A 17,207-nucleotide genomic window follows, 5' to 3' on the forward strand; every position below is an offset into this window, starting at 1 on the left:
TTCAGAACATCAGCTGTCTGGATTTGGGAGAAGGAGAAGCGGAGGGGGCGCTTGGGCAAGTTGCTGTGGGGAGTGCAGAGCTGTTGGGCAGGGTAAGGGTAGCCAGGTGGAACAATGGCGAGCGGTAGAAAAATGCCTGTTGAAATTCTGGATTATTGTAGATTTATCGGTGATGGCAGTGTTTCCTAGCCTCAGTGCAGTGGGCAGCTGGGAGGAGCTGCTCTTATTCTCCCTTTTTGGAATTAGTGCTTCAGGATGCACATTTCTGTTTGAAAAAGATAGCCTTAGCTTTCATAACTGACTGTGTATGTTGGTTCCTGACTTTCCTGAAAAGTTGCATATCGCGGGGGTCATTCCATGCTAACGCAGTACGCCACAGGATGTTTTTATGCTGGTCAAGGGTAGTCAAGTCTGGAGTGAACCAAGGGCTATATCTGTTCTTAGTTCTACATTTTTTGAATGGGGCAAGTCGCTCTGGATAAGAGCGTCTGCTAAATGACTTAAATGTAAATGTAAATGATGAGGAAAACACTTTTAAAGAACAACCAGGCATCCTCGACTGACGGGATGAGGTCAATATCCTTCCAGGATACCCGGGCCAGGTCGATTAGAAGTGTTTTAGGGAGCGTTTGACAGTGATGAGGGGTGGTTGTTTGACCGCGGACCCATTACACACGCAGGCAATGAGGCAGTGATCGCTGAGATCCTGGTTGAAGACAGCAGAGGTGTATTTAGAGGGCAAGTTGGTCAGGGTGATATCTATGAGGGTGCCCATGTTTACGGATTTAGGGTTGTACCTGGTAGGTTCCTTAATAATTTGTGTGAGATTAAGGGCATCTAGCTTAGATTGTAGGATGGCATGGGTGCTAAACATATCCCTGTTTAGGTCACCTAACAGTACGAACTCTGAAGATAGGTGGGGGCAATCAATTCACATATGGTATCTAGGGCACAGCTGGGGGCTGAGGGGGGTCTATGACAAGTGGCAACAGTGAGAGACTTGTTTCTGGAAAGGTGGATTTTTAAAAGTAGAAGCTCGAACTGTTTGGGCACAGATCTGGATAGTATCTCTGCAGTAGATTGCAACTCCGCCCCCTGTGGCAGTTCTATCTTGAAGGAAAGAGTGGCAGACACAGCACCAGCTAACACAAAGACACAGAGACAGACTGGCAGACACAGTACCAGCTAACACAAAGACACAGAGACAGACTGGCAGACACAGCACCAGCTAACACAAAGACACAGAGACAGACTGGCAGACACAGTACCAGCTAACACAAAGACACAGAGACAGACTGGCAGACACAGTACCAGCTAACACAAAGACACAGAGACAGACTGGCAGACACAGCACCAGCTAACACAAAGACACAGAGACAGACTGGCAGACACAGTACCAGCTAACACAAAGACACAGAGACAGACTGGCAGACACAGTACCAGCTAACACAAAGACACAGAGACAGACTGGCAGACACAGTACCAGCTAACACAAAGACACAGAGACAGACTGGCAGACACAGTACCAGCTAACACAAAGACACAGAGACAGACTGGCAGACACAGCACCAGCTAACACAAAGACACAGAGACAGACTGGCAGACACAGTACCAGCTAACACAAAGACACAGAGACAGACTGGCAGACACAGTACCAGCTAACACAAAGACACAGAGACAGACTGGCAGACACAGCACCAGCTAACACAAAGACACAGAGACAGACTGGCAGACACAGTACCAGCTAACACAAAGACACAGAGACAGACTGGCAGACACAGTACCAGCTAACACAAAGACACAGAGACAGACTGGCAGACACAGTACCAGCTAACACAAAGACACAGAGACAGACTGGCAGACACAGCACCAGCTAATACAAAGACACAGAGACAGACTGGCAGACACAGTACCAGCTAACACAAAGACACAGAGACAAACTGGCAGACACAGTACCAGCTAATACAAAGACACAGAGACAGACTGGCAGACACAGTACCAGCTAACACAAAGACACAGAGACAAACTGGCAGACACAGTACCAGCTAACAGAAAGACACAGAGACAGACTGGCAGACACAGTACCAGCTAACACAAAGACACAGAGGCAGACACAGCTAGATATTTGCTCTATCACTACCGGTCGTGATTGGGAGTCCCATAGCATGGCGCACAATTGGCCCAGTGTCGTCCGGGTTTATGCCAGTGTAGGCCGTCATTGTAAATAAGAATTTGTTCTTAACTGACTTGCCTTGTTAAATAAAGGCAAAAAAACAGCTAACACAAAGACACAGAGGTAGGTAGACTGGCTGACTGAGCAGTCTCTCCTCCTGTAGGTCTGTACAGGCCTGCTGCTCACTACCCCAAGGGAACAAGTAGTGAGGAAACACACACAGTCAGTTTATCTCATCATCGTCTGAGCAGCAGCAGGCCAGTAAAGAGAAAGCATGCGCAACCAATCAATGCTTTTTTTGATTCGCCAACATCTGCAAGCTAGAAAGAGAGAGGGAGGGAAAGAGAGGGAGAGGAAAAGAGAGGGAGAGGAAAATAGAGTGAGAGAAGAGAATGTGGTGGGGCAGTGGTTCCATTCCAGACGGTTTATAGCTGAATTACCTTCCCACAGAAGATCATCAAACAGCGCTCTAACGAGCTATCGATCCCAACCCCACGCTACACTTTATATGGACTGTTTTCCTGTTCTTGGGCGACAAGGTCTCTGGCTCTAAACAACAACATATATCAAAAATGGAATGAATCTACAGTCAGGAGAAGAAGGGAACGGCCGGGCAGCCCCCCCCCCGACCGAGTTGATTGAGTAGTCTGGTGACAACCGGGGCCATATTTTAAGAAAAAGGGCAGAAGTTAGTAGCAGTTTGTCTGACACTGCATCATCGAGCTGAACGCATTTGTTATGGTCGCTAGCAACACCAGTGTTCCAGAATCTATAGCTCAACACCAGTGCTCTCAAATCTATAGCTCAACACCAGTGTTCTAGAATCTATAGCTCAACACCAGTGTTCTAGAATCGATAGCTCAACACCAGTGTTCTAGAATCGATAGTTCAACACCAGTGTTCTAGAATCGATAGTTCAACACCAGTGTTCTAGAATTGATAGTTCAATACCAGTGTTCTAGAATCGATAGCTCAACACCAGTGTTCTAGTATCTATAGTCAACACCAGTGTTCTAGAATCGATAGTTCAACACCAGTGTTCTAGAATCGATAGTTCAACACCAGTGTTCTAGAATTGATAGTTCAATACCAGTGTTCTAGAATCGATAGCTCAATACCAGTGTTCTAGAATCTATAGTCAACACCAGTGTTCTAGAATCGATAGTTCAACACCAGTGTTCTAGAATCGATAGCTCAACACCAGTGTTCTAGAATTGATAGCTCAACATCGGGGGAACAGAAGTAAAGCTCTGCCATTTTCAAGCCTCTGTCGGTGCAGTTTATGTAGAGGGTCTCAGCACGGCAAAGTAAATTACACCACATACTGTAGAGTTGATAAGCTGCAGGTGGCAGGAGGCCATGTGTTTCCTCTGACTCGCTGTACGACAGACCTATCAGCATAATTTGAATGCACGGTGTGTGCGCCGAGCGAGAAAAGTCAATTATTACAAGAAAGCATTTTTCTCAAAAAATAGGAATGGCAGGCATTTCTCACTCGACTGGAAAAACACAAAATATATGGCTTCAAAAAGGGTTTCACTTTTTATATGAGCCTGCTCTGACCTTCATCAAAGACAAAGAAAACCGACATGGAACTTAAGCACTGAGTACAAGCACTAGGCCTAGGTCCCATTTAGGGAAAAATAGCAGTGGCTTTCTCTCTGTCACTAGCATATGGCTTGGCAGCTAGGCTAACTATTCCTCAACAGAACATCAGGTCCAAAATGCTATGCCTAGCCTATTAGCTATACAATTAGCCGTTACACATAAACTCACATTAATTCAGCACCAGGATTGGTGCTTAAAACTCAAATGTAATACGTGCAGAGGGATCTGTTAGCAGAACAAGTATTTTATTGACAAAAGGTAAACAAATGCGTCTGCTTTACAGAACTTTTTGTTGTTGTTGCAGTTTTAAAAGAGAATGTTCACAATTCTACACAATTTTGCATAACTTACGCTATGTTAATATGATATCTGATTGAGAGTGACTAACAAAAACAATGGGGGCCCCCTAGAGGTCAGGGCCCTGGGCATGTGCCTTGCATGAACGGTCAGTATTTCGGCCATGATAACTACAAGTTTAGATAGCTGGCTAGACTAAATAAACTAATTTACCAATCTGAAAATGTTAAACTAACATGGGATAATTGAGTGACTGTCAGTTAGTGACAAAGTATAACAAGAGGAAAACTGCTGATGCACAACCAAGTTTCCAAATTGCGCCTTTTGTTTTCTACTATTTCAGCTCTCAACAGTAAATTGAGACCCTGAAAATATACAATATATATAAATATATATTATTTGTATTTATTTTAATATTCTAAAACTTCATATATGTAGCTGGCCTTTGCACTCCAAAGAAAGAAATCAAAAGGGAACCTCTGTAAAATTGCAATTATATACCGGCAGCGAACTACAGATGTAGGATCTTAATTTGAGCCAATTTGCTACAGCAGGACAATAATCCTGCAGCAATGGGAAATGTGAATTATTATGTGTATTGTAATTAATCATTTTTTTCGTAAGGTAAAATTCTGAAATTACAAAATGGAAATTACAAACTTCAGAAGCCATTTTAAACCTCAAATACACGACACGTTTTACATGTCCTGCATTGCAGGAAAGTTCTCCTGCAACAGGGTGATCAAAATAAGATCCTACATCTGTAAAAGAAAAGGTCATTTAATAGCTGTTCAAATCTCCAGGCTTACCCACTAGTACCCACTGGTTGTGCCCTGCTGGTCCAGTCTGCTGTGTGATTGACAGGCCAGACTCTGCAGCCTGCCCCTCTATCCCCGTCTCCCTGTGCTCCTGCCCCCCTGCCCCAGACACACATTGGGCAGGGACTGGGCTCCAGTGATCAGGGAGGCAGGGACACACAATGTCATGGAGGCAGAGATGATCGATACCGCTCTGTTCGCCAGCTGCATACCACCCTGCATACCACTGCTGGCTTGCTTCTGAAGCTAAGCAGGGTTGGTCCTGGTCAGTTCCTGGATGGGATACCAGATGCTGCTGGAAGTGGTGTTGGGGGGCCAGTAGGAGGCACTCTTTCCTCTGGTCTAATTTTTTCTTATCCCAATGCCCCAGGGCAGTGATTGGGGATATTGCCCTGTGTAGGGTGCCGTCTTTTCGGATGGGACGTTAAACGGGTGTCCTGACTCTCTGAGGTCATTAAATATCCCATGGCACTTATCGTAAGAGGAGGGGTGTTAACCCCGGTGTCCTGGCTAAATTCCAAATCTGGCCCTGAAACCATCACGGTCACCTAATAATCCCAAGTTTACAATTGGCTCATTCATCCCCCTCCTCTCCCCTGTAACTATTCCCCAGGTCGTTGCTGCAAATGAGAACGTGTTCTCAGTCAACTTACCTGGTAAAATAACGGATAAATAAAAATGTCCCGGCACCAGTCAACCAGCCAGCACGTCAGTCAACCAGGGGGCATGGCATGACACCCAGGAGCATGAAATGAATACTGCCTGATTGGGCAACACTGTATCACGTCACACCATGCTGTCTGCACAGCACTCTACTGGCACTACAACACATACTGAGTTAGGGTGGCAAGGCCGAGGTGTGTCTATGCATCATTCTGACTGGTAGTCATAGTGTGTTTCACTCTCAGTATTGTACACTCCCAGTTCCCCTTCATTAGTATTCTCTTGTGTCTTTCTAGTTTCCTTAATGTCCCTATGAGGATATAGCCTATCACTTCAGTTCTAGAGGACACCCCAATAGCCCAAAGAATAACACTAAACAGCACTATTGTCACCAATGCATTCGTTTCCTTTTTCACATTCTCTCCATCTCAGCAAGAACCCAACTTTCATGATCCATCACAACAGGAAATGAACATACCAAAATACAGAGGATCCCCTCAATCACATCCAACAGCAGCAAATGAATTGCTGTATTCAAATAAAGGTCCTTTCTATAGAAGACCTGACAAACAATCAGCCAATGGAATAATTACCAGTAATCTCTTTGTCATGCTAAATCATGTCCACTGCTATTCATTTAGAGTGTACCATTTATTCACACATAGAGAGGAGTCCTTTTTACTCTCCACGTATACACACTCTCACACAGGCACACACACACACACACACACACACACACACACACACACACACACACACACACACACACACACACACACACACACACACACACACACACACACACACACACACACACACACACACACACACACACACACACACACACACACAGTGAGATGAACTGCTGGCGGAGTGAGCAGAAAACGTCAATTAAACATTCTCATTTATTTTCCCTCAAGCCATTACGAAAGCTGACATAAGTCATTACTTGTGAATAATTGTAGCTCTGCTAATATAATTTAGGCATCATTATTTAAACCAGGCCTGTCTTTGGAGATTGTAAGGTACACTGCTTCTCTGTCCAAAAGTCAATTCCCTGCGGTGGGAACTATTCCCAAACCAGTGCTCTCTGATTCATAAATTAAACACTGTGGTGAGGAGGGAGAGGGATACACAGACAGATACACACAGGTGGATGCACACACACACACACACACACACACACACACACACACACACACACACACACACACACACACACACACACACACACACACACACACACACACACACACACACACACACACACACACACACACACACACACACACACACACACACACACACTCAGAGAAAGATGCACAGACACTCTTCTATCTTCAATTAGGCTATTGCACAGTGTTGCATAAAGTCTATATATACATAGGCTAGATGACAAGCAAACCAATACCATGGCTCCAACACACACACAAACACACACACAAACACACACACACAAACACTAAGACAAACACAAACAGCGACGCATACAGAGCCAAGACATCCATCACATGAGAATCAGCCAACTGAACAACAAGGAAATAATAGCTTACTCCCTTCGGCTACAATTGAATTTGACACCATTTGCCACTACTTGTAACATGCCATGTAACAGATATGAAGCAAACTTGTCTGGCTGTCATGTCACTGTCACACCTCAGATGAGTGTTGGATTGGAAAGCCATCCCAGAGAGATAATTGGCTGACTCCAACGGCGACTAAAAAGGATCATAAAAGAAAACAAAACACCAGACCACAACTGAAAAACCTTGGGCTCAGTCATAAACTCATAATATCTTACAGAGCTAAGCATTCTAGAGGCTGTAATACCTTCCAGCCATGACTATCTCTGACCAGAAATCTAGGATCAGATGACCCTAATGGATAACACTTTAGGCCAACATTCATTAGCTCTTATACCTGTGTAGTGATACTATTTTTGTATTCACATGTTGTTAAATACATAGAACCTCATTAATAGCATTATCATTGGATAGTAATGGAGTTGAACGTGAGGAATGAGGGACAGGAGCAGGAGAGAGAAATAAAGAAAGAGAGAGAGTGCATTCCAGCAGTTGCAGAGAACAATGGCACAAGTGCGGCAGTGTGCACACACACACACACACACACACACACACACACACACACACACACACACACACACACACACACACACACACACACACACACACACACACACACACACACACACACACACACACACACACACACACACACACACACAATAGCACAAACAGTGGGACACAACAGCCGCCATCCCCCTCCGCACTGAAGAGAAGAGGGGGAAGGGGAGAAGCTTGAAAGATATCCTCCTCCTCGCACACAGGGAGAAAGGGGGGTCACTCCACACAGTGTTGGCATTTGGCGCGAACAGACACTCATCAACCCCCAGGAGACTAGCGAGCGAGGGATGAAGGTAGGGGGTCAGAAGGAGTAGAGAAGGGAGGAGGAGAAGGAGGTAGGTGAAGGTGGAGGCATTTCAGCCCAGCCTTTAGCGCAGTAGCATGCAGGGAGGGGAGGTGGAGTAGGGGGGGGTTAGGAGTAGAGAGAGAGGCAGAGAGAGAGAGAGAGGGGAGTAGGAGTGGCGGGTGGGAGCATTTTAGCCCAGTCTATAGAGTGGAGAGAAAGGGAGGGCAGAGGAGAAGAGGAGGGGAGCCGAGTGAGTTCTCCTTGTGAGGCTGCATCTGGCAGTCAATACTGGCAGGCTGCTTACCACTGAACCACCTGAGGCAGACAGGTCATTCACTGAATCAGACTTCAGTTTGCAGCACCAGGCAGGAAGATTATAACACGGCTCAGAGCTCCGGGCGCAGGCTGGGTTCCAATCAGACCAACATTACTGTGTGTCTGTCTGGGGAAACAGGTGGAGCAACCAGAGTGGGAAGCAGCGCGGTGTAACGCAACCCGACAGAGCAAGGCAACAGACAGCTGTTTGGCGACCTGCCCTGCCTGGCTAGCTACTCACCTGCTGAAAGGTGAGACGCCATGTCCCTGCCTCTCTCTTGGAGAGCGGATCAGGCAATCAATAAGCAAAACGCACAGAACGCACACGCTCACACTGATGGGGACAGAGAGAGAGTCAAAAGGAAAGCACACACAACCACACACATATAGCGAGACACACACACACACCAGCCAGGTCACACCCGATATTCAACGATCATCCAGGGGATGTTGGGCCTTCAATACTGACCACTAGGGGCAACGGTGCGCGCTAATACCATGAAGTACGCCCGCGGCTTGCTAGGCCATTGTAAGATCGTGGCTTGCAGGCCATTGTAAGATCGTGGCTTGCTAAGCCGTTGTAAGCTCGCGGCTTGCTAGGCCATTGTAAGATCGCGGCTTGCTAGGCCATTGTAAGATCGCAGCTTGCTAGGCCTTTGTAAGATCGCAGGTTCAATCCCATTGCTAGGCAATCGTTTTTTTGTCTTGTTTTACCTTACTCCAAACCTTAACACCTACCCTAACCTTTCAGAATGAATGCCAAAACTTGACCCCTACCCTAACTTTTCAGAATAAATGCCTTAACTTGACCCCTACCTTCACCTTTCAGAATGAATGCCTTAACTTGACCCCTACCTTCACCTTTCAGAATGAATGCCTTAACTTGACCCCTACCTTCACCTTTCAGAATGGATGCCTTAACTTGACACCTACCCTAACCTTTCAGAATGAATGCCTAAATTTGACCCCTACCTTCACCTTTCAGAATGAATGCCTAAACTTGACCCCTACCCTAACTTTTCAGAATGAATGCCTTAACTTGACCAATACCCTAACCTTTCAGAATGAATGCCTAAACTTGACCCCTACCTTCACCTTTCAGAATGAATGCCTTAACTTGACCCCTACCTTCACCTTTCAGAATGAATGCCTTAACTTGACCCCTACCCTAACCTTTCAGAATGAATGCCTTAACTTGACCCCTACCCTAACCTCTCAGAATGAATGCCTAAACTTGACCTCTACTTTCACCTTTCAGAATGAATGCCTTTTCTTGACCCCTACCTTCACCTTTCAGAATGAATGCCTTAACTTGACCCCTACCCTAACCTTTCAGAATTAATGCCTAAACTTGACCCCTACCTTCACCTTTCAGAATTAATCCCTTAACTTGACCCCTACCTTCACCTTTCAGAATGAATGCCTAAACTTGACCCCTACCTTCACCTTTCGGAATGAATGCCTAAACTTGACCCCTACCTTCACCTTTCAGAATGGATGCCTTAACTTGACACCTACCCTAACCTTTCAGAATGAATGCCTAAACTTGACCCCTACCTTCACCTTTCAGAATGAATCCCTTAACTTGAACCCTACCTTCACCTTTCAGAATGGATGCCTTAACTTGACACCTACCCTAACCTTTCAGAATGAATGCCTTAACTTGACCCCTACCTTCACCTTTCAGAATGGATGCCTTAACTTGACCCCTACCCTAACCTTTCAGAATGAATGCCTAAACTTGACCCCTACCTTCACCTTTCAGAATGAATGCCTAAACTTGACACCTACCCTAACCTTTCAGAATTAATGCCTAAACTTGACCCCTACCCTAACCTTTCAGAATGAATGCCTTAACTTGACCCCTACCTTCACCTTTCAGAATGAATGCCTAAACTTGACCCCTACCTTCACCTTTCAGAATGGATGCCTTAACTTGACACCTACCCTAACCTTTCAGAATGAATGCCTAAACTTGACCCCTACCTTCACCTTTCAGAATGAATCCCTTAACTTGAACCCTACCTTCACCTTTCAGAATGGATGCCTTAACTTGACACCTACCCTAACCTTTCAGAATGAATGCCTTAACTTGACCCCTACCTTCACCTTTCAGAATGAATGCCTAAACTTGACCCCTACCTTCACCTTTCAGAATGAATGCCTAAACTTGACACCTACCCTAACCTTTCAGAATTAATGCCTAAACTTGACCCCTACCTTCACCTTTCAGAATGAATGCCTAAACTTGACCCCTACCTTCACCTTTCAGAATGAATGCCTAAACTTGACCCCTACCTTCACCTTTCAGAATGAATGCCTAAACTTGACCGTTGAGTTGTTTTAACCCATCTCAAACCATAACCCTTAACTTAACTAATTTGAATGAATGCTTAAACTTAACCGTTTATCTCCCCTTGAAAAATACTGAAGTCAGAATATTAGATCTTAGTTGTTGCACACACACACACACACACACACACACACACACACACACACACACACACACACACACACACACACACACACACACACACACACACACACACACACACACACACACACACACACACACACACACACACACACACACACACACAGTGGGAGAGAGAAAAACAGTAACCCTCTTAGTCTGAACAAGATATGCCGAATTTCCATGCTCTACTGCACTAGGATCATTTTCCCAGAGAAACTCTGAATTAATAGATATTTCATGGATAATTGCGACTCCGCCCAACAAACCGTCGGCACAATTCTGCTGATAAGCTAAACAAGGCTGGAATGAATAGTTCCACAATATAACAACCCTTAGAACCACCATAAAACCGCGCATACGCGCGCTCACAGGGACGCACGCAGCCTTCTTTTAAAAACACACACACACACACACAGTTAATATTCTTCATGCGCAACGCCCACCGGGTACTGAAGAAGATGGACAGACAGACGTCTGTGCGTCAGTCTGTCTATTTGCGTACACCATGTCAATAACTAAATTGTACTTTGTCCATCATCCTCAATCTGAAAATCGTGTCGTTTGTGGCTGCTGAGTTTGTAAACTATCAATTTCGAGAGCAGATATATATTTTTCTTCTTCTTAACGTCATAAATGCATTGTCCATATATGTGTCCCACCTGCATCAATTCGATTCAGGCTGTCACTAACACATATTTTACATTTTGAATTGGGAGAGCTTGGTTTGAAGAACGTTTAGGGCCGCACAGACATGCTTCAGCTCGTGGCATATGGCGCCAGTTGTGATGAAGAAATATCTAATATTTTGGTGCCCACATTCCAGTCTCGGGCAAGCTGTGTGGTGTGGTGCTTAGCGTGGCTAAGATAATACCACTTGATCCATTCATTGAACAATACTTTGCTGCAGTGCAAGCCAATTGTTATTTTCTGGGGCACTGGGCTTCGTGGTATGTGCAAAACATTTCAAGCTCAACCTTTTTATTCAAATTCCCGAGCAATGTCCCTGGATAAAAAGTGGCTCGCACTCAAGTACTCCTACACAAGCCGCTATGTGGGCTTTTTCAAAACCATGGGTTAGACTACTATCAGTCTATTATTAATAGGGAATCATGTTGGTTGTATTCTATACATAAACTACTTTGTTTTCCTTTGTTCCCTATTTTCCTGCCATTACACGAGTCATTTGTCCTTATTCTAATTGAGTAGGAATATGGGGGAGATGCACATGCACCCCATCCTTTCTTGTTATGACATAGGTTATGTATAAATGCATCATATGACATACGTAGAAACATTTATCTGATGTTTAATTTAGGGGTTATGTTCGGTACAGATTTCTATCCCCGTAGATGCATCGTTAAACTTGATTCCGCTCCTACACGATGCTGACGATGTCATGTGTATTGCTCCGGGTTTGCGCCGCCGCCGATTTGAGTTCTCACCCAAGCTTGCAATTTTCTTCATGGCTGGTACACTGTCCTGAGCATTTGAAAATCAATTTCCTCCAGCTAATCTTATTTACAAATACGTTGAAAAAAACATCCCAACAACTTTCCCTTTCGCGTCGCCTGGAGAAACCAATCGAGTGTCGCAACCTGCAAAGAGTGTCTATCTACCCTCCAGGCTGCATAATATCGACCCGCCTGTCATATACATTTAAATCAGCGATCAACGGAATCAAATGCGAGCGGGCTAGAGGGCAAGTATTGATGAAAAGCCACTGTTGTAGTGGTTAATATTTAGCGGATATATACTCTCCCTGCCCTCCCATCAAACTCATACTGTGCTGTTTAAAAACCTGCAAATGCAACCCTCCAAATCCGTTGACCGCATTCCAAGCAAGCTCCCGCACCACATTCACTCACTCAGCATCGGGTTCAATGAATAGAACTAGCTCGGCTGCTACCTAATGAATGACGAGGTTACTGCAACCGACTTTCACTCTCGATTTCTGCAGCAAAATGCTTCAATCATTTATTTGAAACGAATAAAACTTACCCTTCCATTCTGTGGTAAATCCGTTTTGGCGAAACTCTTAGCTACTTTGAAGTATCCATAGAAGTTGTAAAGGACCGCACCGGGATCAGTCCAGTAGCAGTAGCCCGCGTTTCACTAGCCTCAACTCGGCAATGTGCTTAATATCTACTATCGTGCAGTGCTTCTGGATATGGGGAGGGGGGGGGCGGCACAGCGCAGCCTACCGGAGTACAAGCAGAAAATAAATAAATCACTGTACGACACGATAGGACCGGTGCTCACCGCACCCGCCCACAGTAGTCACAGTTTTCTGAACGCATCTGTAAGGACGGGACATTGATTTACTATTAATATTTCACTGGAAAAGGTCTACTTTAAACTAGAGAAGCATAATAAACATGTGAATGATATACAAAGACTAGGCTATATAAAGGGTTTCATATGCTATATTTTGCATAGCAACATGTAGACCTATCCCTTAAAGCCTATAGCATGGCATGTGTTTGTAAATGATTTCTAAATCATTTATGTAGGAGTTATTAAGGCTTTATGAAGGCTCATCTAAAGCCTAGTCCCAATATTGACATGCCTCCTTTCCTTCATGATCACACTGAACAGTGATCTAAAATATCAATCCTCCTCCTACTACCTAACCTATCCTATCCTCTCACCTATCTGTGATGAGAGGAGATACAGAAAGAAGCCATTCATTTCACTTTTACAATACAAGGCTGAGTGAATAACCCACCTGTGTCGCTGACCATAATCCCTTTACCTGGGTCTATCTACAGGGAGGGGGTAGAGAGGGGGGGGGGTTGTTTTGGCAGTGTCAGAGGTGGAACTGCTTTAAAACTATCAAATCCACAGGCAGATCGTTGTGTTACCTTATTGCAGACACTACCATTGGACGCAACGAAACCACACCCAACTATAGTCCAACAAGTCTGTAGCTGTGTTACAAGTTCAAACACTCAATTTCAGACTGATAGGCCATAAATCACCCATCCAAATGAACATGAAAACATGACATTTGAGACTCTTTATTTCTAATGTAAATTGATAAAAAAGTGTAGACTCTCTCTTTTGAACTTCTAACATGGTAGGGATAATACTGAAGGGAGTGTGGTTTGTGACACAGCAGCAGCCGCTCACCGATATGTCAGCTCATACCACAGTTACAACTCCAACACCGCCAAAACATCTGCTATGCGGATGCTACGCTGTTTACCGCTGGTTAACGCTCAACCTGATTGAACCGAGGCCCACGTCTACTTGCAGACAGCAGTGAGAAAGATATCTCTGTTTCCAGGCCTCCCATAGCCGAGTGATGATGAGACTTGGGGGAACAGAGATGGGTTAGATATGGTAGGTGCATGTGAGGAGTAGAAGTTTAGATGGGGCCTATTTGGACGCAGGATTGCGTAAGCATCCTTTCAAGATCTCACTAACGCTTATTTTATAAGAGCTGTTAACATTATGGCCACATTAATGAATATACTTCAACACAGAAAACGTTATGTGCCGTCCCCATGAAAACTGATACTGTTGGCTTATAGAGCTAACCAATAAAAAGTCACATCTCTCTTTCCAAAGCTTCATTCACTGTTGATGAACTCGCTGAATGAAGCAATAAGTTGATGGTACACGCAGCTGCCAAAATACACTGACAGAAATGGCCTATTCACGTCTCTGCATGTTACGTTTAGAAGAGGCTGGCCTGTATTCTCGCTATTAAAATTGCAAATATGGGCATTTTTCTTGTGATGAGGTGAGCTAAATATGCTCTCTCCTGTTAGTTCATGTGAATCTGTTGTAAGCTGCCACGGGAATCACTGTTAATGAACTGGACAGAATGGAGATGGGCTCACATGCTCGGACCAGTTTCTTAAATACAACCTTGTGGCAAGCAATTATTTAGCAACAAAGCATTTTATTTAAAAACACCCATTCCAAGAGCCAGGTTCAAAAAAGTTCAAAGTACTGTATAATATTTCAGATGTCCATTACAGACTAATAGCTATTGACCTTAAATAGAATCAAATATGTTTAAATAGATAGTACATTTTCTATTGGTCTAATTATCTGATGCTATGGACCTGTAAGAGGACCAACTCTGTAATTACATCTTTATCTAAAGCCTTGTCAGACAAGAGATTGCTGCTGTGCTTGACACGGTCTTTAACTCACTATTTAAAACACTGTTGGTCAGCCCATGAGGTTCAAGGAGAGATAATGGCCTAAATAGTTTCCGCAGTCTTTCCACACCTAAGATTTAAAACTTCTTCGGGATCGGTGTCCCTTCCACAGGACGGTTGAGCTAACATAGGCTAATGCAATTAGCATGAGGTTGTAACTAACAAGAACATTTCCAAGGACATAGACATATCTGATATTGTCAGAAAGCTTAAAATTATTGTTAATCTAACTGCACTGTCCAATTAGAGTATCTATTACAGTGAAAGAATACCATGCTATTGTTTGAAGAGGGTGCACAATTTTGAACACTAAAAGGTATTAATAAACAAATTAGGCAAATTCGGGCAGTCTTGATACAACATTTTGAACAGAAATGTGATGGTTGATTGGATCAGTCTAAAATGTTGCACATACACTGCTGCCATCTAGTGGCCAGAATCTAAATGGGACCTGGGCTGGAATAATACATTATGGCCTTTCTCTTGAATTTCAAAGATGGTACAAAGAAAATAGAAAGAAAAGGAAAAGGATCTATTGTGTTATATTCTCCTAGATCCTTTCACATTTCCACAAACTTCAAAACGTTCCCTTTCAAATGGTACCAAGAATATGCATATCCTGGCTTCAGGGCCTGAGCTACAGGCAGTTCGTTTGGGTATGTCATTTTAGGCAAAAAATAATAATATTACGGGGCGGATCATTATTAAGTACTTAATCAGTTGAAGTTTTGTCCAGAGAATTTGACCTTGAGAGTGTTTATGTGGCAGCTTGCATTAGTTAGCATTCTGTGTGGACTTTAAACTGCCCTTAGTGGACTAGATGATTGAATTGAGACTGGGGGATTGAACCCTGGTCTCCAGGGATAATACATGTGGGCCAGATGTGGCAGCACTACTGCTAGATTGAGTGGACAGCGTTCTACAGCTCCCTCAATTACAAAAGGAGAGAAGTGACATGATTGTTCTCTATGACCATTATCCCAGCTCGCTACATCAAATCAGGATTTACTGCGAATAAGAGGCCACCTTGTTCTTTAAATAGGGCGAGTGACAGGATGAGCGCAGGCCATGGGGAAGTGATCTCTAAATCGTATTTTCGTTGCCACTATCCTTATTTTCAATAAATGGTGCAGAAAGCCTGCCATTTTCCTGTCATGACTGACTTTGCGGTGCCAACCCACTTAAGCTACGTATTGCATGACAACTGGAAAATGGAAAGCGTTTTTTTTTTCTTCTGCTACTCTGACTCTCAAGTAGATCTCCATTCAAATGCAGTGACCCCGTAACAGAGAACCACACAAGATTGTATCTCCTGGTGATTTTGTGGAATTTATGTAAATCCAATATGGGGGATGGGTGGATGAGTCCTTCCCTTGGAGGCCAGAGATCCCTATTCTGTTCCCAGCGCTCCGGGTCTTTTCCTTTGATATATTCTCTTCTTCATGTCAATCCAAGCAGGTTCTTTCCTGCTTACTTTATCTCAATGCTGCCATTCCCTGACCCGGAATATCCACAGGGATGTGTGTAGTAGGACTGCACCTGAGCATGTGTACAGAGCATGTTGTTAGGTAAACTATTCCAAGCTTTTTCTGAAATTAAAAGCATCTCTCCTTGTAAGATTACTGGAGTCACTGGTGTGACATGATTGATCTAACATGCTTGGAACATGTCTCTTACTCTATCTCCCCCCACCCACCCACTCTCTCCTCTCTCAGTACCTCTCATCTCAGGCATCTGCAGGTAGCAGGCACTCTCAGATGGGCCATTTGCTCATAATATTATTACCTAGTGTTCCTCCTCATGGGCCTCTTAATGGTGGGGTCAACTCGACCTCTCACATCTCAGCAGAACACAGCGTTAAGGTAGAGACAGACGCTGACACCTTCAGGGTGAGAAAACAGACATAACGATGTGACTCTTTAGTAGGCCAACATTTATTTATTACTCCAGTATCCTCTCAGCCGAGCAAAGAGCACTGACATACTGTCGTTTTTTGATTTTGGATCGACACTCGTTATTTTCTGTCAAATATGATTTGAATGTCTGTTCTTCTGTTTTGAAGTGTCTGTAGGGAAATGAAAGGAAATCATTATTTTGGTGCCTTGGTTTGTATGATGAGATACGTCCATACACAAGTTCAGCACATACCATATATTTCTCTCCCTTGTTATTTCAAACAGCATGTGGTTCTTTCATGCTCTCCATCTGTTTTCTCAAATACTGGAAAGGAGAAAAAATGAATTCATCAACAGGAC

At 44.1% G+C, this 17,207-nt stretch overlaps 1 protein-coding gene across 1 annotated transcript in view; it reads right to left on the reverse strand.

Annotated features, from left to right (window-relative positions):
* Positions 1–12,893, reverse strand: part of LOC123992578 (protocadherin Fat 3-like) — a 350,119-nt gene extending 337,226 nt beyond the window's left edge. Inside the window, exon 1 of the mRNA XM_046293819.1 lies at positions 12,779–12,893. The gene's annotated coding sequence lies outside the window, so the exon portion shown is untranslated. The remainder of the gene's footprint in view (positions 1–12,778) is intronic.
* Positions 12,894–17,207: the final 4,314 nt, after the last annotated feature.

This window comes from Oncorhynchus gorbuscha, linkage group LG13, assembly GCF_021184085.1.
Source record: "Oncorhynchus gorbuscha isolate QuinsamMale2020 ecotype Even-year linkage group LG13, OgorEven_v1.0, whole genome shotgun sequence".
Taxonomy (NCBI): Eukaryota; Metazoa; Chordata; class Actinopteri; order Salmoniformes; family Salmonidae; genus Oncorhynchus; species Oncorhynchus gorbuscha.